This window comes from Saimiri boliviensis, chromosome 5 (genome assembly GCF_048565385.1).
Source record: "Saimiri boliviensis isolate mSaiBol1 chromosome 5, mSaiBol1.pri, whole genome shotgun sequence".
In the NCBI taxonomy this organism is placed as follows: Eukaryota; Metazoa; Chordata; class Mammalia; order Primates; family Cebidae; genus Saimiri; species Saimiri boliviensis.
Window position 1 is genome coordinate 135,957,320 of NC_133453.1, and position 26,736 is coordinate 135,984,055.

Genomic DNA, 26,736 nt, shown 5'->3' on the forward strand with positions numbered 1-26,736 from the left:
TTTGAAGGTGTGTATCACTTTCCCCTTGCTCCCTCTCTCTTCTGCTGGCCATGTGAATATGTGCCTGCTTCCCTTTCACTTCTGCCACGGTTGTAAGTTTCCTGAGGCCTCTCCAAAGCAGAAGCCTGAATAACCTTATGATCACAATTAAACCTCTTTTCCTTATGAAGTACCCAGTCTCAGATAGTTAGTTATAGCAGTGCAAGAACGGAGTAATGCAGTCCTGAATCTCTTGGAACTGATGTGAATGGATTATCACATCCGATGAACCGGGCTTTCTTTTCACAAGAAATCGGGACAAGGAGATAAAAGCAATGCTGCTGAGCATTCCCAGCGGAATCGCATATTGTTCTTTGCCATTAGGAAGAGTGAAACGAACCCTTGCTTGAGATCAGGGGTATTAAGACATACTTCAGTGGCAAAGGGCATTATGAGAACAGAGCTCCAGCTGCCCAGGGAGCAGAACAGCAGCCAGTGTGGCTGAGTACGACAGTGGCAAAGTGCTGGCAGTTTGTCAGGCTCCTCAAGGTGTTGGGCTTTCATTGTAAAAACTAAATCAGTGTGGCGTTTTGAAGTCCGGCAGACCTTGATTCAAATCTTGCCAAGCTGCATCCTAATGATGGGCAAATTACTTAATATCTGAGTCTCGGTTACTTCAGCTGAGAAGTGAGGCTGATTCCTATGTCCTAAAGCAGTTAAGAGAATTTGATGAGACGGGATGTGCAAAACGCCTAGCACGGTGCCTAGAACGAGGTGAACAGCTGATAAAAGAAGCAGTGCCACTGCATGTTAGAGGTAGAACTGAATATGAGGAGAGACCCCTACCCCAGAAACCAGACCCCGATTCGCATAGCCAGGGCTCAAATCATGGCTCAATTACTTACTTGCTATATGGGCATTTATCCCACTTGGTAGAAATATTGACAGTGATATAAATATTTCTTTATATTTATTCCATTTGGTATAAATATTTACACTGATTATGAAGTGCTGCCCAGACCTCACCAGGAGGATTATATTATATATGGTATGTGAATCCCATTTCCTTGCTAAAATTTCAGAGCTTCTCAATTCTGAAATCCATCTGGCCTCAAGAGTCTTAGATAATGAACTGCAGACCTGTATGTAAGAATTCACTTCATGTGGATGGGTGGACTGATGGAGTAATCTATGTAGACTATAATCCTGCAGTGCATGGAAGGGCTCAGAGAAGACAGGCAAGGGCAACAGGAGAATCTGACTCTTGTTTTCCATACTTGCTGCATGACCTGGGGTGAGCTACACAACCTTCCTCTTTCCCCTTTGGAAATGAGTATGATGATCATGATGCTTATGTCACTTATTATAGAACAAAATCAGCTGATATATGTAAAGTCCTTGGTAAAGTATCTTGTAATTATAGTAAGTTCAAATTCTTACAATGACTGTATTTTATGTGTATAGGAAAATTCCTCTTTTATAGCAGATATGGCATCACAACAAACCTCGGGAAATGAGGCGAACCAACTTGTATTGGTATTCCAAGAATTTTACAGGGAATAGAAAGGTTACACAGTTTATTAATCTAAACTGACCTTTTGTGCTTTCTTTAATCCAATTACAGCACTTTTCATTAAAATAGTTTTATTTTTATGTAATGCTGCTGATGGATTTTTTTTCTCCTGAAAATTCCGATAAGACAAAAGCAAGAAGAAAATGATTAGCTCTTGCTTGTAGGTACACACGTTATTTCAGATGGACAGATGAGGAAGAGATGATTGAAGGAACATCCAGTGAGGACACTGTGCCACGTATTGTTGAAATCAACAACCATTTATTTCTGTTTCCACTTCTTCTGTTCCTCGTGGGGTGGCTATGGAGCTATATCACTCCAAAAGAACCTGCTGCAGGGAACCTGGTTGGTGGACAATTCCAGCTGTCCCCTGTATTTACATCTGCCACACTTACACTAAGATTACCCTTTTCCACACCATTGACTGCTGGTGACTAAGCACAGTAGGGTAGGGGTCCCAGGGCCAGCCCATTCCTGCCCAATGTGGAAATCCTCTAATGGGCAACTTTTGCATGAGGACTCCCCATCAGCCTGTCACGATGTTCTAGAACTGTGCTGCAGCCTGAGGCTTGCCCCACTGAATCCTTCTTTCCCTCTCTCCTTGTACAAGTGTCTGATCTGCATTGTGATCTGAAGGCTCTCCCTGCCTGGTTGTGTTTTCTCCCCTTTGATCACGCAGAGACAATTTTCCTAGTAAATATCTTGCACATCTAATCCCTTCTTGGTGCTTGCTCCTTGAGGGACCCTAATTGACACATTCTGTGTTTGTCTCCTAGCTTTCCTTGCCTTCAGGGTTCTGGATGCTCTAAGTTTTGCCGCTGAGATGGTCTTGCAAGACATTTGGAAACAGAAAAAGTGGGGAGGTCAGTCTCTCCATGGCGGTGGAAGCTGTCAACTGGGCTCCAACAGATTTGGGTTTTTGTTGGGGAAACATGATGGTTTCCCCATTCCACTGTCCAATTACCAGCTTCAGGGACTTGGCCTGCTGTGGCATTGGCAGCATCTTTCTGACTTTTCCAGAACTTTGGATGGACCATACAGCAGGGACCTCAGATCAGAGCTGCTGAGGCAGGGGTTTGAAGCCCAGTACCAGCTCCTTACCTTCTGTTTTTGCAGCCTTTTCAATAATTTCACAGGCACTTATTGCCCTGATTGGAATTTCTTTCTGCTTAATTCATGGGTGATTTCTGTTTCTTGTGCTGAATGCTGACTGATACCGAATTCAGTTCAGGCCTTAAAGCAAGCCTTACATCCCCCAAATTCTTATCAGGATTGGGCCATATAATCTGCACCACTACCAGGGATTCATTATTCCCTAGTGCCCACTCTACATGTGTCTCCAGAGATTAATGGACAATCGGAACATTGGCAGGGGCAGGGGCAGGGGACGTAGAGAAGAGTGGGTGGAATTTCTCTAAAAGAACAGAGCCAAAGTCTAACCAAGGAATTCGCTTTCCTGCCAGAGTAGGTCTGCCCTGCAAGATTTCCTTGGTTCTGGACCAATGACTGCTATGTGCTCCCCAGTGTTCTCTCTTTTTGAGTTTATTGCAGTTGCCCTGTGCCTGCTTTACTATTGTATGTTGAGTGTGTGTCGAAGGAAGAAGGAAGTGTGCAGATAAATTGTCTGTTTGTTTATATAGATGACTGAGTCATAAAGAGGCATGGTTAGGCCTGAGAATCTTCACTATGAGCTTAGTTCAGAAATGGGGCAGGGCTTTGAATGGTCTCCCTTGAGGAAGAGTGGTTGTGCTGTATGCATGGAAAGAGGCATACACATGAATGATTGGTGGCCAGGGGGTGAACTGTGTTGGAGGCTGATCGTTAGGCATACAAATCCATTCTCTTCTTGTGTGTTTTAATCAGTGTCTAATCAGGAAAACGCAAACCATGTTAGGTGTTTCAAAGAGAGGGAATTAACACAGGGAACTGGCTTCAAATTTTATGGAAACGTTGAGAAGGCAGACGGGGGAAGATGAGGTAATCAAGAAATTAGCAGCATCAGAAAACTGCCCTTCCTGTTGGGGTTAAAGGGACAAAGTAGAAAGTGATGTTACTGTATCCCAGGAAGCCAGAACCACATTGGGCATGTCTCAGGAGATACAGGATCATGGAGGGTAGGACTGACTATTGGACAGGAGGCAGAGCCATAGAGGAAATGCAGCTAAAGCAGAGAGGTAGAAAACTTTACCACCTTTTCTTCTGCTCCTGCCCTCTAGCCTCCCACCAATGTCTTCTATTGGCCAACCCCATCCCAAACTAGGGAGCAAAGAAACCTTGAGTGTGAGGTTTCCTGTGATACACATCAGGACACAAGCCAGGCACTCTGGGCACAAGGCTAGTCTGCATTTCCAAGCATTCCTTGCAGTTAGCTGCATCATGGAGTTAAGTTGTCTTCTTTGGGATGTGAGCAGAGGTGATGCATAACCCTTCAGAGCCTGGCCCTTACATGGGTGGGTATGCCCCTCCACATGGTTTTTCTCCTACTCACTGGCTGCCACAGGAGAGATTCAGCATTCCCCAAGCAGACAATAACAACATCCTAGGAAAAGGGGGGCAACACCTGCAAGAAGCTGTGTTCCCTGAGTGATTCTGTGAAGCAGAGCTGGCCCACTGGTGTAGATAGCTCATCTGGAAACAGGTATAAAAGAGAGAAATAGACTATGTTCTTTAAGTCACTGTATTGTGGCTTAAAGACCACAGCTTAGGTCTTTATCTCAATAGATGTGTTTTCAGTTATTCATCCATTTATTCAACCATTAATTTTCAACTACTAGACACTAGGCACTTAGGTACTAGGGATAAAAATATAAACAAGACAAGTTCTTATTCTCAGGGAGATCACTACCTACTGGGGAAACTGACACACATACAGAATATCGTAGTGCAGAGTGCCAAATATTATGAATGTGTGACACACTGCAGCTGAAGAGGTGACACAATGTACGAATTATTCTTTGTATGTGTGTGTGTCTGTGTGTGTGTGTGCTTTCTGCATTTTTTAAAATTGTATTTTAAATTCCGGGTTACATGTACATATCATGCAAGATTGCTGCATAGGTACATTCATGGTAAGGTGGTTTGCTGCCTCCATCCCCCCCATCACCTATATCTGACATTTGTCTTCACATTATCTCTCCCCACCTTCCCTTCCAGCGTCCCTCCCTATCCCCCCTCCAGCAGACCGCAGTGTGTGATATTCCCCTCTCTGTGTCCACATGTTCTCATTGTTCAACACCCACCTATGAGTGAGAGCATGCAGTGTTTGATTTTCTGTTCCTGTGTCAGTTAGCTGAGAATGATGGTTTCCAGGTTCATCCATGTCCCTACAAAGGACACGAACTCTTCATTTTTTATGGCTGCGTAGTGTTCCATGGTGTATATGTGCCACATTTTCTTTGCCCATTCTGTCATTGATGGGCATTTGGGTTGGTTCCAGGTCTTTGGTGTTGTAAACAGTGCCGTGATGAACCTACGTTGTCTACAAACCACTGATCAAGGAAATAAAAGAAGATACAAACAGATGGAAAAACATTCCATACTCATGGTTAGGAAAAATCAATATCATGAAAATGGCCATACTGCCCAAAGTAATTTATAGATTCAACACTATCCCAGTCAAACTACCAATGACCTTTTTCGAAGAAAGGTCAGTTAAAAAAAAACACTTTAAACTTCATATGGAGCCAAAAGTGAGCCCACATAGCCAAGAAAATTCTAAACAAAAAGAACAAAGCTGGAGGCATCACGCTGTCGGACTTCAAACTATACTACAAGGCAACAGTAATCAAAACAGCATGGTACTGTCACCAAAACAGAGACATAGACCAATGGAAGAAAACAGAAGCATTGGAAGCAGCAGCACACATCTACTACCATTTAATCTTTGACAACCCTGACAAAAACAAGCAATGGGGAAAGATCTCCTGTTTAATAAATAATGTTGGGAAAATTGGCAAGCAATGTGCAGAAAGCAGAAACTGGATCCCTTCCTGATACCTTACACTAAAATTAACTCCAGATGGATTAAGGACTTAAACATAACACCTAACACCATAAAAACCCTAGAAGAAAACCTAGGCAAAACCATAGGCATAGGCAAGCACTTCATGACTAAAACACCAAAAGCAATGGCAACAAAAGCCAAAATAGACAAATGGGATCTAATTAAACATCAGAGTTTCTGTGCAGCAAAAGAAACAATCATTAGAGTGAACTGGCAACCAACAGAATGGGAAAAAAATTTTTGCAATCTACCCATCTGACAAATGGCTAATAGCCAGAATCTACAAAGAACTAAAACAGATTTACAAGAAAAAAACAAACCCATCCAAAAGTGGGTGGAGGATATGAACAGACATTTTTCAAAAGAAGACATATATGAAGCCAATAAACTTTGAAAAAATGCTCATCATCACTGGTCATTAGAGAAATGCAAATCAAAACCACATTGAGATACCATCTCATGCCACTTAGAATGCTGATCATCAAAACATTAGGAATTATTCTTAGAAGTCAGAGTTTCCAGGCACGATGGCTTACGCCTGTAATTCCAGCACTTTGGGAGGCTGAGGCAGGCAGATCACAAGGTCAAGATATCGAGACCATCCTGGCCAACATAGTAAAACCCCATCTCTACTGAAAATATAAAAATTAGTTGAGCGTGGTGACACACACCTGTAGTCCCAGCTACTTGGAAGGCAGAGGCAGGAGAATCAATTGAACCTGGGAAGCGGAGGTTGCCGTAAGCTGAGATCATGCCTCTGCACGCCAGCCTGGTGACAGAGTGAGACTCTGTCTAAAAAAAAAAAAAAGTCAGAGTTGACAGATGGGAACTTGGAGGTTTACAACAATCACTACCAGTGAACCAAATACTATGTGTCAGACTCTATATCAGGTCCCTTAAACCTGTTATCTCACTTAACACTCACCTTTTGAGACAGGTATTAAAACTCCCCATGATACAGGTGAAATTGAGAATCAGAGAGTTGAAATAAATTATCTAGGATCACAGAATTAATGATTGAGAAGAGTTTAAGTAAATTATTTAGAAACACAGAATGAATTGTTGAGATTTAAGCCCAAGTTGACTGTACAACTGATGTTCTTTCCACCATAGTAAGCCATCTCTCTATCCAGTGAACTTTGATTTTGTGCTGCATTTAATAGTGTGCCCATTGGGTAGATGCCTGCTTGTCTGACCTGCCCTAAACATCTATTAAACTCATTGCCCAGGTTCACAAGAAGACAAAAGAAAGTAGGGGGACAGGAAGCTTGCTCATGTTGCTTGATTTCTTTGCTTTATCTCTGACCAGAATAAGGTATTCACCACCGGCATAACTGTCCTCTTTATTTTATACTAGATTTGTTCCAAATGATTTCAGGCTATTTCCCCCAAAAAAGCTAGACTTAAAGGACAAAGATTTACCACTATGAAGGTTATTCAAAAGTAACACTCTGGGCTCTAGCCACGTTGAACATTGCTGTCTCTGAAAGCTTTTGGACAAAAGAAAGAGCATGGGAACTGCTTTCCACTGGGCCTGAGGACCCCATTTTTAGCCATCTGAAAAAGAGACATGTGAACTGCCATTGACTCTAGGGACATCTTTCAGTGATCAAGAATATCAATGACAATACCAACACTAATATCTCCAAATACTGGATTAATAATTGAACAAAATTGTAGCACCCCATCTGACCCTCCCCATCTAAATTTAAAATGATAGAATGAAACTGTCTAATCTCAAGAGGGATTTTTTTATGTATCTCCTTGACATGCTAAGAGAGAATGAGAACTGTAGTTACCTATTCTAAAGGAGCAACATAAGCCTTTTCAAGGTCCAAAGGCCCATGCTCATCTTTGAATGATGCTCGGTTGCTAGTCTCTGCCACTTTTGCAAATGATCATTTATTAAATAAGATGAGACATTTTGAAGACAGCTGAGTCCTCAAAACAGGAAAAAGTAATACAGTCTCAGAGCAAGAAGGCGATAAATTTTGTCATGTGAACCCGGTCACAGTGTGCCCTGAGTGCTTATGGAAAAGTCATTGTGTCACAGTAAATAATAGATAGATCATAAGGTGTTTTCTTCCAGAGCATTCACAATGCTTGACTTGCTCTTGAGTTCACAAAGCATTACAAAGTATGTGAATGGTACAGTAAGACCAGTTTGGCAGGGGCAGGGACTAAGACTTGAAGTGATTGTGTCCAAGATGACAGAGAAAAACATACTTGTGGGTACACAGCCTGTATCTCCTGGGTCAAATACCGTTCTAAATATCAGCTCACCTATCCTTCTTGTATGAAAAAAAGCCTCAAACTACTTTTTCTCTTCTCCCACACCACAACAATCACCAACACAGAAGACATCCAAGACCAAATGTGGTGTGGAGGGGAATTTTCTCTGCCAATTCAATTCCAACGCTATCTATGTGAAGGTAGTGCTAGATTTCACAGGTTGAGGGTTCAGTCCCTGAAACTTCCCCAGATTCGAATAGCAGGCACAAGTCCAGGCCTCGGGAACTTGGGACCAACCAGCTTCAAGTTGGGGTTCCCACCACCTCCTCTTTGGATTCCATTAATTTACTAGAGCAGCTCACAGAACTCAAGGAAACACATTTACTGGTTTACTGTAAAGGATAATACAAAGGATATAGTTGAAGAAATGGATAGGGCAAGGTATGGGAGAAGGGGCATAGGGCTTCCACACGCTCCCTGGGTGTGCCAGCCTCCTAAAATCTCATGTTCAGCTATCCAGAAGCTCTCCCAGACCAGTCCTCCTGGGTTGATATGCAGGATTCCTTACATAGACATGATTGATTAAGCCACTGGCCATTGATAATCAACTTGACCTTCAGCGCCTCCCACCCCAGCCCCCACAGGTTGAGGGGTAGCACTGAAAGTCTCAATCTTCTGTCTTCTCAGTGTTTCTGGCAACCAGCCCTATCCTGAAGCTATCTGTCAACATTAGTATACAAAAAAGCACTTCGGAGATTCCAAGGATTTTAGGAGTTGTGTGCCAGGAAACTGGAAAGAAGATGACATAAATATTTTCATTACTTCTCTATCAGGTACTTTTGCTAAAATACAATGGTGGTCAGGGTAACAAATTTAATCAAGATCTTACACAAACTTGCCTGGATATTGAGCTTGCCAATATACATTTAAAATTAACCAGCTCACAAAAAGATAAAAATTCCATCTTTTTAGGGCAGTGCGCAAAAAGCAAATAAAATCCAATCTGTACTTTCCCAATTTTCTGGGCTTAGATTATTAGTGAGAATGAGTGGATGAATACGTTTGATTAGTTTTATTCTTCTTCATAGCCTAAGCATAAGCTAAAAACTGAAGATTTTTTAGTCAGTGCAAAAATCGTTTAATTTTTTCTTAGCTCTTGAAAGAGGCTTCCAAGCCTAGTTGAGGGTTTAGGGAAAAAAGATAACTTCATCTAGCTTCTTTGAAAAATGAGGCTACGCTGAAGATATGGCTCACTAGAGACCTGAAGAAGTCTATTTTGTCACCTTGCTGTGTCACTGGCTCATTGCACATGTGGTCTTTCAAGGCAATTCCAAGCACCATTTTACAATGTCTCACTCTTAGGATTGTCCTAGTTAGCATGTCTGGGGCTATCTATTATCTTGACAATACACATTTCCCCAAACATATACACTCCCACTATTAAATAAAAAGGGCATTACAATCAATAAAAAAGTATTAAGTCAAATAAATAATATGGGGGAAACAGCAAATCTGTGTGTTTTTACTGCTCTCACACTCCAACCAATCGCTTCTCCAGCAGATGTGAGCAGCGATTTCCCCATACACCAAGCAAGCAGGTCTGCAGTGGACACTAGCTGGGTATCCTCTCATTCAATTCAATTCTGCCACCATCTATCCGAAGATATCATCTAATCCCAAAGGTTGAGGGCTCAGTCCCAGAAGACTACCTTCCCACTTCAGATGCCAATCACAAGGATAGGTTGTGACCTGTGCTTCTGATCCACTGGCTATAAATCAGGGTTCCCATGACCCTCTATTTGAGTTTTATTAATTTGCTAGAGAAGCTCACAGAATTCAGGGAAGTACTTTATGTTTACCCATTTATTTTAAAGGATATCACAAAGGATACAGATGAACAGTCATGTGGAAGAGATGCATGAAGCAATGTACATGGGAAGATGCATGGAGCTTTTGCTCCTTCCCTGGCATGTCATTCTCTAGGAACCTCCACACATTAACATATAGAAGCTTCCTGAACCTAGTCTTTTGGGGTTTTATTGAAGCTTCATTACATACACAAAATTGATTACATAATTGGCCATTGGTGATCAACTCAACCTTCATCTCTTCTCTTCTCCCTGGAGGTTGGGGATTGGGGCTGAAAGACCCAATCCTGTAATCATGCCTTAGTCTTCTGATGAGCAGTCCTATCCTGAACTACCTAGAGGACCCTGGCTACCAGTCATCTCATTAGCATCCAAAAGACACTCTACTCCAGATATTCCCAGAGTTTTAGGATCTGTATGTCAGAAAATGGGTCAAAGACCAAATATATATTTTACAATGTCACAATTACTCTCTTATAGATCATTAAGCCAAGAATATAAAAATGTTCTAATTTTCCCCGAATGTGGGCTTTATGTACATATGCCCATTTCATACACAACCAGAAGAGGCAGGGAAGAGGGCGGGCATCTGAAACCGTCAGGGTGGCAGGTCTCCTCTCCTTTAATCATCCAGCTCTCCCTACCTCCCTACCAGTGGGTTATCCTCCAAGTGCCCCTCTCTTCAAAGGAAGAGATCCTCCATTCCATCACAGCATCTCCACATCCCCCCTTTTTCTCCTTTTATACACCATCACTACCTCCTCCTCTCTTTCTCTTTCTGCCTCTCCATTCCTGTGAATTCCCCAGCTGGGCCTACGTGCCCTCCACCTCCATCTACATGATGCTCTGGCAAATTTCCTGCACTTCCTGGGTTGCCTTCAAGGTCCTCCCCGAGATGGTTTCTGCCTGTTCCTGTAGTGGGTGCATATATATTTAGGATAGTTAGCTCTTTTTGTTGCACTGATACCTTTACCATTATGTAATATCCTTCTTTGTTTCTTTTGATCTTTGTTGGTTTAAAATAAGTCTGTTTTATCAGAGACTAGCAGAGACTAGGATTGGAACCCCTGCCTTTTTTTTTTTCTTTGCATTTGCTTGGTAAATCTTCCTCTATCCCTTTATTTTGAGCCTATGTGTGTCTCTGCACAGTAAATGTGTCTCCTGAATACAGCACACCAATGGGTCTTGACTTTATCCAACTTGCCACTCTGTGTCTTTTAATTGGGGTATTTAGCCCATTTTCATTTAAGTAAGGCTAATACATTACGTGTGCATTTGATCCTGCCATTATGATGCTATCTGGTTATTTTGCCTGTTAGTTGATGCAGTTTCTTCACAGGGTCAATGATCTTTACAATTTTGTATGTTTTTGCAGTGGCTGGTACCAGTTGCTCCTTTCCATGTTTAGTTCTTCCTTCAGGAGCTCTTGTAAGGCAGGCCTAGTGGTGACAAAATATCTCAGTATTTGCTCGTCTGTAAAGGATTTTATTTCTCCTTCATGTATAAAGCTTACTTTAGCTGAATATAAAATTCTGGGTTGAAAATTATTTAAGAATGTTGAATATTGGCCCCCAGTGTCTTCTAGCTTGTAGGGTTTCTGCCAAGAGATCCACTATGAGTCTAATGAGCTTCCTGACCTTTCTCTCTGGCTGATGTTAACATTTTTTCCTTCATTTCAACCCTGGCGAATCTGACAATTATGTGTCTTGGGGTGGCTCTTCTCGAGTGGTATCTTTGTGTTGTTTTCTGTGTTTCCTGAATTTGAATGTTGGCCTGCCTTGCTAGGTTGGGGAAGTTCTCCTGGATAATACCCTGAAGAGTGTTTTCCAACTTGACTTCATTCTCCCCATCACTTTCTGATATACCAGTAAAATGTAGATTTGGCCTTTTCACATAATTCCATGTGTCTTGGAGGCCTTGTTAATTTCTTTTCATTCTTTTTTCTCTAACCTTGTCTTCTCACTTTATTTCATTGAGTTGATCTTCAATCTCTGATATCATTTCTTCTGCATAATCAATTCAGCTATTGAAAGTTGTGTATGTTTCATGAAGTTCTCACGCTGTGTTTTTCAGCTCCAACAGGTCGTTTATGTTCTTCTCTAAATTGGTTGCTCTAGTTAGCAATTCATCTAACTATTTTTCAAGGTTCTTAGTTTTCTTGCATTGGGTTAGAACATGCTCCTTAAGCTTGGAAGAGTTTCTTATTACCCACCTGTCAATTCATCAAACTCATTCTCTGTCTAGTTTTCTTTCCTTGCTGGTGAGGAGATGTGATCCCTTGGAGGAGAAGAAGAGTTCTGGTTTCTGGAATTTTCAGCCTTTTTGTGCCAATTTCTCATCATCTTTTCCGATTTATCTACCTTTGGTCTCTGAAGTAGTTGACCTTTGGATGGGGTCTCTGAGTGGAAGTCCTTTTTGTTGACGTTAAAATTACTCCTTTCTATTTGTTAGTTTTCTTTACCATCAGTCCCCTCTGCTTTTGTACCTAAGTTCATGAGAAAGATAAAAAATAATTTTGTTGTAATGTCTTTGTCAGTTTTATTATTAAGGCTGTTTAACCTCATGCTAGGTTGGGAACATGTCAGAAAATGTACATTATTCTTTTTATGAAGGATGCGACTTAGGCTCACTTCTCTACAGTTCTTTTTCTTTTTTTTTTTTTTTTTTTCCTCTGATTCTTGGCTTTACAAATCCTGACTGACTTAATGGCCCTAAATTTCAATTTCACCTTTACATCAGCTGTAAGACTTTGGTCTATGGTCTGTGACGTACATCATCAAGTGCCCTGAGGGAAAATGCAGTGGCCACCGTAGAGCTCAAGTCTGTCTGTTCCTCTCCTTTCAGGATCTCGGCTGCTCAAATCTTGGCTGCCTTGCTTGCTCTGTGATACTTTCCACAGCTTTTTAAAATCTAGTTTTTTTATAGTTGTTCCTGGCAGGCACGAGTTATTTATCATAACCAAAACAGGAAGTCCAATCTTCATCTTTAAGGTTGACAACAGATTGGACCATCTCTCGTTGTTCCTTCCTTGGTAACAGAATATTGGGGTAGCAGTGCCCCTAAGAACAATATAAAGCAGTGGTCACATGAACGGCATCTGTAGCCATGCCTGGGCTTGGATTTCAGCTGTGCCACACCTAGCCAAGTGTATTAGGAGAACTTCTCTACACTTCAGTACACTCATCGTAAAGTTTATTCTCTGTAGGTTTATTGCCGAGTTAAAAACGAGGAAACTGAAGCCAGCACAAGAAAATTAGATGCCAATTTATTCAGCTCTCGGGTGAGGTTCTGTGGTCCTTGGGAGAGGGGCCAGGGAAGTGGCACTGATTCCTCTCAGGAGTGGTGTTTTATAGGGAGTGAAGGCATTCAATTGGATTTGGAGAAACAGGATGTGGACGGGGTGAGCTGCTATTGGTAGGTAGGTGGGATTTCTGGTGAGCAGGCTAAGTGCTGAGTGCAGAGGGGATTTCCAAGGGTGGGGTTAGGTGCCGAGTGCAGAGGGGATTTCCAAGGCTGGCTAGGTGCCGAGTGCAGAGGGGATTTCCAAGGCAGAGCTAGATGATGGGCATATTCTGATAATGTAATTTTCAAGTGGGGAGGGAGATGGGCGTGTTTGAACTCCCGGGGAGGCAACCAGCCTTACACTCATTTTAGTATCTACCTCATAGTCTTATTGGGAAGACTAGATCTAGTGAAATACTACGTTTGAAGTAGTTATACAGTGCCTAAAACAGGGTAATAAAATAAAGGGCTGGTTAACACTAAATTAATTTTTTATTATTGGAGCTGATTTCTGATGTATCTCTTAATCACTTTTTATTAATATTTTACAAAAATATAGGAAAGTCTAACGAGTTTATGCTTTTTATTGTGTCTGGCAGATAGTAGGCACTCAGCTAGTCAATATTTCTTAAACAGGGTTAGTATTGAAGGGATTTAACGCCACACATGGCTAGCAGTGGTTTATTCAATTCGATTGATTCCAAAATAATGGTGATTTCCAACAGCAGTACTAAATCATGAATTTATCAGCTACTGTCTAAACTGGGCATAATCTCAGTCACCGTAGTCATTTTGAGACACAATTGACTGTTCTCACCTCCATCTCAAAAAAAGCCAGGAAGAAGAAACGTAATGTTTTTTTTTTTTTTTTTTTTTTGAGAAGGAATCTCATTCCATCATCCAGGCTGGATGGAGTGCAGTGGTGCCATCTGGGCTCACTGCAACCTCCACCTCCTGGGTTCAAATGATTCTCCTGCCTCAGCCTCCTGAGTAGCTGGGATTACAGGCATGCACCATCACACCCAGCTTATTTTGTATTTTTAGTAGACAGTGTTTCTCCATATTGGTCATGCTGGTCTCGAACTCCTGACCTCAGGTGATCCACCTGCCTCAGCTTCCCAAAGTGCTGGGATTACAGACGTGAGTCACCATGCCTGGCCAAGAAGTTACAAATTACCTGGGACTTTTTCTTTTGCCTTTCTTAGCTTGTCTTTCCCTTCTGGAAACTCCTTTGTCATTCAGCACAGAACTTTACATGGACCGATGGGTTAGCCTTGCAGAGATGGAGGGGTTAGGGTAGGAAGAGGATGGAACATTGCTCCTCCCCAGGAGTTACCAGCTTCCAGGAAATAAGGAACTTCTCAAACTACTGGGAGAACCACAGCATGATATTATCAGTAGAACTGACTTCAGTGGAGTCACCCTAGATCCTTTAGGAGGGTCCCATAGAGGGCATTAGTGAGGCTCACCTCTGCAAAGCTGGTATCTCAGCACGTGGTGGATTTGAAAGAGAATAAATGTATCTTCAATGCATGTATGCCCTTTTCTTTTGTACTCCCATACATTCGCCCTGAATCTGCCACGTGGCTCTCATGGTGTAGCCAAGAGAAGGAACTCAGAGTCTGATGCCAGTTGTCAAGGAAAGAAGAATGAACTTACAGTCTCTGTACAAACTCTATAACTTTTTGTTGTTGTTGTTTGGGTCCTTGTTATGGTTAAAACACAAGTTGAATACTGCCCCCTTTGAAAGGGCCCCTGGCCAACGACCCTTTGGCCAGTCCAATCCTTGAATACAATTGCTTCAGTTGCTAACTAGCAGGGAAGGTTGAGGAGATCAGCTACTGACTGTGTCGCAGACTGCCCAGAATTTGGAGATTGGCTGCTGTTCCAGGGAGACTGATTGGGGTCAAGTGAACATGGAAACCCAGGAGTTAAGATAACCCAGGCACAAAAGTCTCAAAGAACAATGCACCCCTGTTCTTGATGTTTTTCTGAGGAATTTCCCAGTGCTGCACTGGACTGGGACCAGTTCCTTTCCTTTGTTACAAAGGCCCATTCTCACAGGCGAAAGGCGGCCTCCATGTGCCTTCCTGGAATTCTAGGAAACTAAATGCTATGCTTTCCTGTGTGTGTGTGTGTGTGTGTGTGTGTGTGTGTGTGTGTACACGTGCGTGCACGCTTTCCCACATAGGTCAAACATTTGAAAAATGCCTTATGGGCTCATTGAAGGTCACAGTTACTTAGATGTGCCTGCCTGATTCCAAAATGCATAGCTCTTCTGTCTCACAGCTGGCTGTCTCATTACAAGAGACTGCCTAGACTGACAGAAAATAATGGTCTTCTAGAAACACTGAGCTATGCAGACTATGTGATGAGCTGAAACAAAATACACCATCATAAGAATGGCTAACACTTATAAAAGCATGCTGACACACTGAGTGACAGAATATTCACACTAGAAGAGATCTTAACATGAATCACAGATTCTACTTCTAGCTACTGAGGACCTACTATGTGCCATGCGTTGTTCCACACACTGAGGAGACAGAAATGAATGGAACAGATTATTTTCCCTCAGAAGTTTACATTCTAGGAGGGAAGACAGACAATTAGCAAGTAAATAAATGAACAAGACAAATTCTGATAATGATAAGTGCCACAATGGAAATAAATTAGATGTATGGTAGGGAGTCACTGTGAGGGGTGGGAGGGGCTTCTTCAGACAGGGAAGTCAGGGGAGGGCTCTGTGTTGACACCACTTCTTCCCTGGCTGGTTCTGTGTCCCAGGAGACGGATCTTCATTCAGTTCTTATGATGCAGAAAATCCAATGATATCCAGTGCCTGAGAAAGACAGAGATGCATTATGAAAGCCCTGGTGAATACCGACAGTAGAATCCCTGCGGAGACCCATAGGGTTTGGAGTGAGACCACGTGCCTGATACTATATTCCCTTGGGGAACCAGGCTTTCAACTGGAAGCAGGGTTTGAAAATATTCATATCTCATGTAAATACTAAAAGTATCTGTAGTAGAGGAGGATACAGTTAAGCAGACAAGATGATCCTGTAAATGTCAGCCTGTCTCTTTTCTCACCTATACTAGTGATTGCTCAGAGGGTCCATGAACAAAGCGGCCTTCATGGCAGAGACAGAGAAAACACATGGGCTCAAAAACCTGGACTTCTCTTTACCCAGCCTCATCCGGCTAGTCCCCCAGCTGAGAGCCTAAATTCCCAGTAGCATTGAGTCCCTGACATGGTACCAGTTCCTTGGAGGATCTGCCAGTCAAATGACAATAGGTCAATTACACTGGGGTCCCTTACATCACGGGGAGATGAACAATTTTTTTCACAACAACAGACACATATCCCGGATACAGATTTACCTTCCCTTGCTGAAGCAGTTCTTCCAGCATCACCATTCACAGATTCATAGAATTTATTTACCCTCTTCTTGGTATCCCGCACATAGCTTCTGCCAGGAAAAGAAGTGGGGCAATGAGAACTTACGCCCAAGAGACTGTGTTTGATCCTTTACATGGATTAAACCACATCTCAACCTCATGATAGAGAGACGATTATTATGCACCTTGTGTAGCCGTAGAAACTGAGACTTGAAGAGGTTAAACAAACTTGCCCCAAATGATCAACTAGTTTGTGACATAACTAGGACTAAAACCTAGATTTTATGGCCAAAAGGTCTGTGTTAAAGAAGCACCGCATTTCTTGGAGAAATGGCTGATTCTGGGGTTGGGAGAGGGAAAACAGGATGAGTGAGAAACATCTTAAAATCCCAGAAGGGAAGAGGAAGAGAGGACCTCCTTCTCCTCCAATAAAAGGAGGAGGGAAGGAAGGAAAGAAAAAGGGAGGGGAGGGGAAGGAAGGAAGGAAGGGAGGGAAGGGAAGAAGGGAAGGGAAGAAAAGCAAGGAAGAAGAGCAGGGAAGGCAGGGGAACATGAAGGAGAGAGGAAAGGGAAGAGAAAGGGAAGGAGGAAAGAAGACGGGTGGAGCTTGTCCAAGGGGCACAGGAGCCAACCCTTTGTTCAGCCCTGAAACAAAGCTGGAAGAATTTGAACAACAAAATTAAAAAACAATCAAATTCTCTTGTAACTGAAATACTAAAACAAATATCCATGACCTGTACTGTTATAAACAATTGATCAAATAAATGAATACATGGAGGAGAACAGATAAATCTTTCTTACAGAATTCCAAATGATGTTTGTCGATTCTCCCTTTCCCAAGAGGTTGATATCATGCGTTCCCTAATACAGAACAATGAAAAGGGTACTTCATATCTGTGGTTTCTTCCCCCAAAGCCCTTAACCCCAGTCTAATCATGAAAAAACTTCCAACAAACCCAAATGGAGGGACAATGTGCAAACTATCTGACCAGCCCTCTTCTTAACTGTCAAGGTCATGGGAAACAAGGAAAGACGGAGAAAGTGTCCCAGAATTGAGGAGGCTTCAGAGACACAATAAATGCAAATGTAGTGTCTTGGACTGGACCCTGGAGCAAAAAAAAAAAAAAAAAAAAAAAAAAAAAAAAAAAAAAAAAACCAACATGAGTAAAAAAACTAGCAAAATAATGTCTGTAGTTTAGTTAATAGTACTGAAGCAATGTGAAAGTTTAAAAGTTCCAAAAACACAGAAAACAGAACACTGTATTAGATCACCTCTGAGTCATAATACTTGACAGAATTTGCCTGGGTGTTTTCCATTTGTGAACATTCAGTTGTAGGCCATGGAAAATTTGCTTTTCTGCCCAATTAATAGAGAAATTAAGGAAAGGAAAGAAAGGAGACATGTAAAGAGTTGATTAATTCTACGGGTTTAAAGATCACTCCAAAGAGATTGTACTTTTAACAAACAATTTAATAAACTCAGTGACTCTGCCATCAACCCTCAGTTCAGTTGAACTTTTCTCTCTGTATCCATAAAACCACAGGTCTTACATCTTGTGATGAAATCTCCCACTTCACCAAAAAAGAAAGTACACCTATGTTGATGAATAGCCACTGGTATAAATCATTTGAGACAATCAGAAGTTTCATTATGCCTTTGCCTGAAAAATTGGCCTCTTTGGTGAATATTTTTAATGTATTTCTCAAATCTGTCTTCACTGCAACACATCAGGCAGAAGAATTAATCTGAACAGTAACTGGAGGGTTGGAAATAAGGGATGCAAAGAAGGAAATGCAGTTGTTATTACTGAGAAGTAAAATTGAGGCAGCTGATCACAAGTCACAGTAGGACTCACATCTCTTCATTATGGTTGGCATTTAATAATTGCACATTTATTGAACACCTATTTCTGCAATGCATAGAAATAACCAGAACCATGTGCCAGGACTAGATGGTTGTTATTTATTACCAACCCTACATAATAGTCATTATTATCCCCACTGTTAGAGGTAAAGTGATTGAAGTTCAGAAGCATTAAGTCACACTGTCAGCTGGGCATCAAATTAGATTGCCTTGGCTTCAGACCTCCAGCTTATTCATGGGGAGCGCAGCTGTGCTTACATGGGCAACACAGCATGGAGCCTACACCCCCAGCAAAGCAAATACGAGCTCGGAGGCCGTGACTTAAACACATCATTTTTTTAAAAAAAACATGGACAAATCTGTTTAGCAATATTTGGTTGTTAGTTAACTCAAATTGTCCCTGTTTTTCTCCTGCAAAGATATTCTCTGAGCTCCATGTAAACTTGGAAGGAAGAGAGGGTTCTCAACAGAGGAGCCACCTGTTCAAGGGATAAGCCAGGGAAACATCTTTTTAGATTTTCCTCGAGTCATAAGAAACGTTTTTATTTTTCAAAGGCAGTAACAAACATGCATCTCTGTAATAAGAGAAAACAGTCTCTTGAACAAAAGCACAAACAGCAGTTTCAGTGCTAAGCTGCAGCAGCTTTCCCCCAAGGAAACATTAAACACACTTACAGAGGGGCAGGGCTGGGCTGAGTAGACAGCAGCCTACACAGCAGACGGGATCAGAGTCACAATCCAGTGGAACGTGCTCTGGAAACAAAATCAGAACTCCAGCAGGCAGAGGGGGAAGACACTGGATGATACAGTTTGGCAGTGTCCCCAGAGCTCATCCTGAATTGTAGCTCCCAAAATTTCCACGTGTTGTGAGAGGGACCAGGGAGGAGATAATTGAATCATGGCGGTGGTTTTCCCTGCACTGTTCTCATAGTGGTAAGTCTCATGAGATCTGATGATTTTATAAGGGGTTTCCCCTTTCATTGGGCTCTCTTTCTCTCTTGCCTGCCGCCGTATGAGACATGCTTTTCACTTTCCACCATAATTGTGAAGCCTCCCCATCCATGTGGAACTGAGCCCATTAAACCTCTTTTCCTTTATAAATTGCCCAGTCTTGGTTATGTCTTTATCAGCAGCATGTGAAAATGGACTAATTAATACACTGGATGACCAAACTTCATCTCTCTTATAGAAATATATGTATGTATGTATATAGTTTGTATATTTTATACCTATATGTAACTAAATTTATAAATACAAAACATAAAACTATGTAAGTATATAAAATTATATCTAAAATATAATTCAAAATATAAAATAAGCGATATTAGCTAAATAACAATTTTTATTTAAAAATGAATCATCAAGCTCATCTTTTATTTTTTAAGTGGGAGTTCAGGGGTAGTTAATAAGATGAGGGAGCATGCTGAAACTCGGTAAGAAAGTCCCTTCAGAGCAATGGTGTGTAATTGGGGTGAAGGGGTTCTGACACCTATGAGAATCTGATGAAAGCCTTATTTTTCATGAAAATGAACATATACCCATATGTGTGAGTTTTCTTTCTGGGTTGTCCAGGAACCCCTGGTCTTGATCCCTATGGAGAGTTCAGGGGCAGCCTAAGTGTTCTGCTATGTTCATTTCTCAAGCAGCAAAAGAGATGGACAAATCATCAAGATTTCTAAAATCAGTTTATAAATCTTTCGTTGAAGGAGCTCTCCGTTTATCTATTTGTATATATGGGGTTTATTTCTGTGTCTTCCAATTTCCAGATCACGTTCCAGATACACATGACCCCAAATAATTGAAATCAGGTAATAAAAGATCAGAACAGGGATCAAGGACTCACGCTTTGGTACATTAGCAAAAGACCCCTGAAGCTTAGACTCTGATGGGCATCAAGCAAACCTGAAAGACTAAAGAATCTGGTCCACAGAGGCATAGCCATGAGAGCCAGAATATTGCTCCAGCCCTCTCTGGTGCACATCTGGGGCAGAATTGAAACAGGTGGATGGTGGTGTTGGAGCTGAGGTCATGGTAGCCATGTGCCAAGACCAGGAGGCTGATCCCAAATCACAGAATCGAGTTGTGTCATGTGCACATTTCACTCTCACATAGCCTAGGGAACTAAAAGGAAAAGCCCAAGTAAGAGCAAGAGAAGAAGAAAATAATTGAAATAGTGTAGACCATGAGTCCCTGTCATTCAACAAGCACACGCCAAATGCCGGCGGAAACAATGCTACTGCCAGAACATAAAGGACAAGCAAGAACATGTGAAGGACGTTAAGGATTTCTCAGCCACCGACAAGGAAGCAAGCCTATTGTTCAGGGACCAACAAGTGAGTGTTCAAGGAACCAAAGTGGAGTTGAAGACCTGGCCCACAAAGAAACATCAACCAGTGGTGAACTAGACAAATGTATAAAATCATATGCAAAAGATGGAAATGCCTAGATATTTTCTCTGGTAATTGGTGGGAGAGGTATATGGGGCGAGTACGCTCCCTCATAGAAATGGGCTGTACAATATTAATTCTTGGCAGAAAACCAAAAACATTTGTTCACAAAGAAATATGACTACGGCCTCAGAGTCCCTAGCCACTGTATTCCTGGATCAGTCTGGTACATAGATTACAAGTTTATTGAATGCTCCTAGGTTGTTGTTGATGAGAGATATTACAGCACTGAGTAAAGTGGATCTTATGGTACACCTGACCTTGAGCAGGAGAAATCAAAGAGGGAAGGCGTCATCCACATTAAATACTCCCTGAGCTCAACAGGTGTCTTGTGGGTATATGAGTTGCACATGGGAGAGATTGTTCCAGACCACACACTGTCTGTCATCATTGCTGATTGGACTATTGCAGTGGAAGACTGTGGCCCTAACTCACAAGGAAAAAGTTTATGCCTTGCATAAGACTTCATCTCCCAACACGTCCTTGAAATTGCTTACCACAAAGTCTTCCAGGGAGCTTTGCTCTTGTTATCAACAATAAAACCTCAAAGGAAGTCATATTATCACAGAAGAGTCAGAGGACATGAGGTTGCCATCTCATTGACTTCAAAAGCAAGTGAAAATTATTGCATTAAATATCAAATGCAAAGCACAGGTAGGAGATGATCATGGGGGAAAAAATAATTCCTCCTCTCATTGCAACCTACCTTAGAACTGGTGGAAATTAATTGCATTTGTAGATATAATGGTTTGTAAAATCCTGTTATTACACCTGCAATATTGCTAGAAAAAGTTCTCACTCTTAGTCATATAGTACTTTACATTTTCCAGTATACCTTGACACATACTATCTCTTGTCGTAGTGAGAGTGAACTCAGATGCAGAATATCAGAATGACAGAACTGAGGTTCAGAAGGTTATGTGAACTGGCCAGGTTCAGGCTTGGAATGGGGATAGCTATTTGGCCACAACAGTAAGAAACCAAATTTAGCCACTAATAACACCCTGTTCTGAGCTACAAAAGAAAAGAAACAACTGTTTGACGTCTATTTCCTTGGGGTAACAGCTTGCAAGGTTTTGAAAGAACAACTTGCTATTGGAGCATTGGCTTCCATTATTAATCCAGGATGAATGGATGCCCAGTTTTGTAGGCTTCTCTGGAAATAAATACTGGCTCTCTGCCCTTTCCTACATCCCCGCCCCCAATTCAGAGCTGTTGTTTTGTTGTTTTTTAATTGCGTTTCCTTTGTTTATTCATTATAAAACCCCTCCAGTTCTAACATCCCAAGCTATTTGAAATACAAATGCAGGAGGCATTTGTCATATTCATAAACATGACAAATTTCAATATTCACAAAATATTATATTCAAATTCCCAGCTCGCTCATGTAGTTGGTGGGTTTTGAAAACTAGAATAGAGGAACAACTTTAAGTTTAAAGAAAGTAAGGAGAGGGGAGGCAGTCTGCATGTGTTTCAAGGGCTGGGTACTCAAGAGGCAAGCATAAAGACCCTTTTAAGAGAATATTTTTCTCCCCAAACATCTAAGAATGTTTCAACTTAGAGCTTACAGTTTGTTGCTCTTGTTGTTCGTTTGTTTGTTTTTTAAGGGAGCAGGGGGGTGCCCGGGTACGGTGTCTCAAGCCTTTAATCCCAGCACTTTGGGACACCACCAGGGGTTGGGGCAGGTTACCTGAGATCAGGAGTTCAAGACCAGCCTGGCCAACATGGCAAAACCCAGTCTCTGCTAAAAATACAAAAATCAGCCAGGAATGGTGGCAGGTGGCTGTACTCCCAGCTACTCAGGAGGCTGAGGCTGAAGAATCACTTGAATCCAAAAAACGAATGTTGCAGTGAGCTGAGATCATGCCATTGTACTCCAGCCCGAGTGACAAGAGTGAGACTGTCTCAAAAAAAAAAAAAAAAAAAAAAATGGGGGAACGGAGAGAAGAAAAAAAAATAACAACAACCAAAAAACCCTGAAAAAAAAAAAAAAACCCACACAAACCACTCAGTCCTAATCACCTTCTTTAACTGATTATGGTTGTTAAAATTTTACCAAGGGATTATTAAAAATAGTAAAAGAAAGTATTTTCTCATCTTAAATTTGTAAAGATAATAGAATTTAGGAGTTTCTGAGAAAACAGACCAGAAACCACCATCAAGTTTTCCCCTCTGGGGCTGACAGGAGCAGCAGGACAGAAAGTCTGGGGCAGTGGAGCTGCCAGTGGAGAGTGGGAAGCCCAGCCCAGGAGAAATCAGAAAATACGGGACTCGGGTGTGGTCGGCAGCTGCTCCATAAGAGACACAGCTGTGCGAGGAAGGGGAACCCGAGGTGGTCAGAAAGGTCTTAGCCCTGCCCTGCCCTACGACACTGGCTTTCACAAGGATTCCAGCAGCTTGGTTTCAAACTGAGGTGAATGCTTCAATGCTTATTCATGTGCTTTCATTCACACTCTTTATTCACATTGTTTTTATTTTTTTCACAAAAACTCAAGTTGCCCAAATTAAATATTTCTGCTAATGTGACTACACATGCCTAAAAAGTAGGGTGAGGTTGGGGGTGCTTTTAAAATCAGGATGGGAACAGAGATTAAAAATCATCAAATTAATCCTTTTAGCTCCAAATGAAATTAAGCACAAAATTTTTGGTTTCTCATAGGAAGCAACCAGAAATCTAAACTTCACTTTCCTTTCCTCCCCTGGTCTCTACCCCACACATAGAGAAGAAATGAGAATCTCAGCTAAAGCCCAGTGTGTCTTGTTCTGTTGAAGAGCAGATCTTTACCCCAGACTCTGTGGCCTGCCCCTCCTGTCCAGTGGGATGCAGTAGGATTCCCCAGGCTGGTGGGATTGAAGGTAAGATCTTCAGAATCTTCTCAAAGCTCCCCTGTTAGCTCCTTACCTGCCATCTTCCTAGCACTTTTCTCCCCTAGACAAGGACTCCTGTCAAAAGCGGCCCCTACTGAGCTGAGGGCTACAGATCATTCTAGGTTCTCTGTCCCACTCTCATGATCTTTAATCTCCCCTTCCTCCCCACTGAATTTGTCATGGGCCCATCTGGGGCTGGTGTTGGACTTCTGAAACGTGAACCTCCCCGACCTTGGCCCTGGCCCTGGCTCACCCACTTCTCTCTGCCTTCAACCTCACAGTCATCATGTAACATGTCTTGCTTTTAGTTTTATACTCTGGGTTCCACTGCTAGTGCTGGTTTCTCTTTTGAAAAGCATTGTTGCTATTGTGATTCCAGAGTAGTTGACTCTTCCCAAGCCACTCCCCATGGCTGGAAATGGAAAGGTTCCCTCGAGCTCTGCTGCCTCCTCTTTCTCTTGAACCCACAAAGTTTTGGTCCCCAGACTCAATTTGTCCTCCTCCGTTTCTTCAGGGCACACTTCTGCTTTGCAGGAGTGAGATGCCTGGCAGGAAGGGGATGATGACCTGAGCCAGTGTGTGGTCCCACAGCTTTCGCTGCTTTGATCCCTTGAATTTTCTGTTTTGTCTGCTGATCTCTTCATTCAGTGGCTTGAGTCTCAGGAATCCACTGATTCTCTTGATTTACCTCTTTTAAGATCTTTCTCCTTATGTTTTTTTGTTTTGTTTTGTTTTGTTTTTTTTACCATGTTCAATATCAAGGTGAAGATCTATGGGATCATCTTTGTATTTTCCTTTGGCCTTATAGCCAGGTTTCTGGGGACTTTTCATTTCATCACGAGCCAGACCAGTCTTTCTGAACGTGTTGAGGGAAACGCCTAATCTCCTGTGTATCTCTGGGCTTTTCTTGTTTTTAGCTGCATCCTGCTCAGTTTAAGTATTTAGTGAAGCATTCATACAGTGTCATCCTGAGGAGTGAAAGGGATGCTCCACAACATGGTGAACAAGGGTCACTCTCTGCTGGGCGAACAATTCTGAGGGGCTTCACTGAGCCTGAGTTGACTGTATGTGCTGGAAAATGGGGCAAATTTCTGTTCCTTTCTGTTGCTGTGAACTAAGTCCTGACAAAGCTTGTGTTTCTGAGCCAATCACTCAGTAGGTCACACAAGGTCCTCGTCAAAAGATTCCATCCGGACATTGACCTGTGTCTCTTGAATAATCACAGAGAAAGACTTTCCTGTGGACAAGTCTTCTTTGGCTCCCATATGTTCTTTTTTTTTTTTTTTTTTTTTCTTCATTCCCTTAGGTTTCTGCAATACTCACATATTGCTTGTTTTAGAAAAATATTTTTTATTCAAGCTATCCTTCCTGTATTATAGCAATATTGTGTCAATTTGCATTCCCACAACTATTTACTTCTGTGTTCAGTTTTCTCTATGCTCAGAATTTATTCTATATATTTTCCCCTAGCCCTCTTCCTTTCCCACCCTATACTCTCTTCCTAGTCAAGCTCTTCCACTCCCATTGCTTCAGTTACAATCTATACATTGATGTTTCCCAAACATATATTGCATATCCCAGACTTCTGAATGCTAAACCTATGTATCCAGTTACCTATTTAGCATATCCACCACAATCACTGACTGGCAATTCAAACCCAGTATATTTAAATCAGTACTCAAGGACCCTGGTCCATTCCCAGTCCTCTTCCTGTTTCCCATGTCAGTGAGTGACACTCCTATCTCTGCCATTACATAAGCTAGAAATCTGGTTTAACACTTCCCTATCCAACATACCACATATATCCAGTAAGTTATCAAGTCCTATTGCTTTTCCTTACAAAATATCTCTCAAATCTGTCCACAGTGCTCCATTTTCATGGACACGCTCCACATTCATGGACACGCTCCACTGGGTGAAGGCTTCATCTCTTACATAGATCACTGCAATAGGCTTGAATTTTTTTTTTTTAATCCACAGATGACTGCCTTCATCCCGTCATCTTCTCTTCAGCCAAATTTATCATTTTGAAAACATGAATTTGACTACACATTTTTCAAACCTTAAATCTTTCAATAGTTGCGCTTTTGCTTTTTAAAATAAAATGTAAACATCACCAAAATTACAGGACCCCCAACAACATAACCTCCTTCCTTTTCATCACTCTTATCCTCCCCTTCCCTTTGAGTTTTGCAGCCTTATGTTGTAGGGGGAAAATCCTCACAGATTTGGAATTTGAAAACAAGGCTTTGCCTTTCATGAGAAATGTAGGAAGATGGAAGTCTTTTCACCAGCCAATGGTCGAGAACCACTTCAAGCCCAATTCTTAGCACAGTAACGTGACAGGCTTTATTTTAGATCTGAGTACAACAAATGCTGCTTCCAAGAATTGCCTTGTATCCAGGAAAGGGAGAGAAAGCCTCAGGATGCTCAGGTAGAGAAGAAGGGTTACTGTGCTGCTCATCAGAGAAGAAAAGGTAAAATTTGTTATAAGCTATCAAACTCTGAAAGGCTATTTATGTAAAGGCTCTCACAACATATATTTGAAGAAACTATTTGTCCTATGAAGTGTTTAGGATCGATAAGAGATTATAATATTTGTCCAGGAAAGTAAAATAGTGAAACTGTGCAAGGGAGACACAGTGTTTGCCTAGGGCAGCGAAACATTAAGAATCTCTTTGGCTGATATTTTTATATGGTGAGCCAAGAATATCTGTTGATCACAGAGGGCTGGCTTCCTCTACAACCACAATAACTTTCATCAAATACCACAAGGGAGAAAGTGTCTTTATGGTTAGGTCCATTTCATGCACTGCCTGTTCTATTTGAAACATGTCTCTTTCTCTCCTCCATTCTCCAGGCTAACTCCTACTCTTCCTTCAGCTCTCAGTTAAACATAACAGCTTCTTGGACAGCTTCCCTGATTAACTGATCATCAGCTGTTAACTAATTAACTGCTTCCTTGATTAGCTGCTTTAGGACTCTGTCTTTGACCCACTTACCAGCAATGTGATTCAATAATTAAATGACTAATACATGTTAGAATATGCCTATCAGGTTCTTCACTATAAGCCCCTTTCTCAGCGCAGTATCTTACACATTTTAAAAGTATTTGCTGAAAGATATGTTAATTCATTTGTATTTTTGAATATTTGTTCATCTAGCCTATCAAAGTGTAACTCCCTTGACCAGGACTTTGTCATATTCCTCTTTGTAGA

At 41.7% G+C, this 26,736-nt stretch overlaps 1 protein-coding gene across 1 annotated transcript in view; it reads left to right on the forward strand.

Annotated features, from left to right (window-relative positions):
- SLCO3A1 (solute carrier organic anion transporter family member 3A1) overlaps positions 1-26,736 on the forward strand; it is a 547,211-nt gene that overhangs the window by 94,256 nt on the left and 426,219 nt on the right. The window lies entirely within an intron of this gene.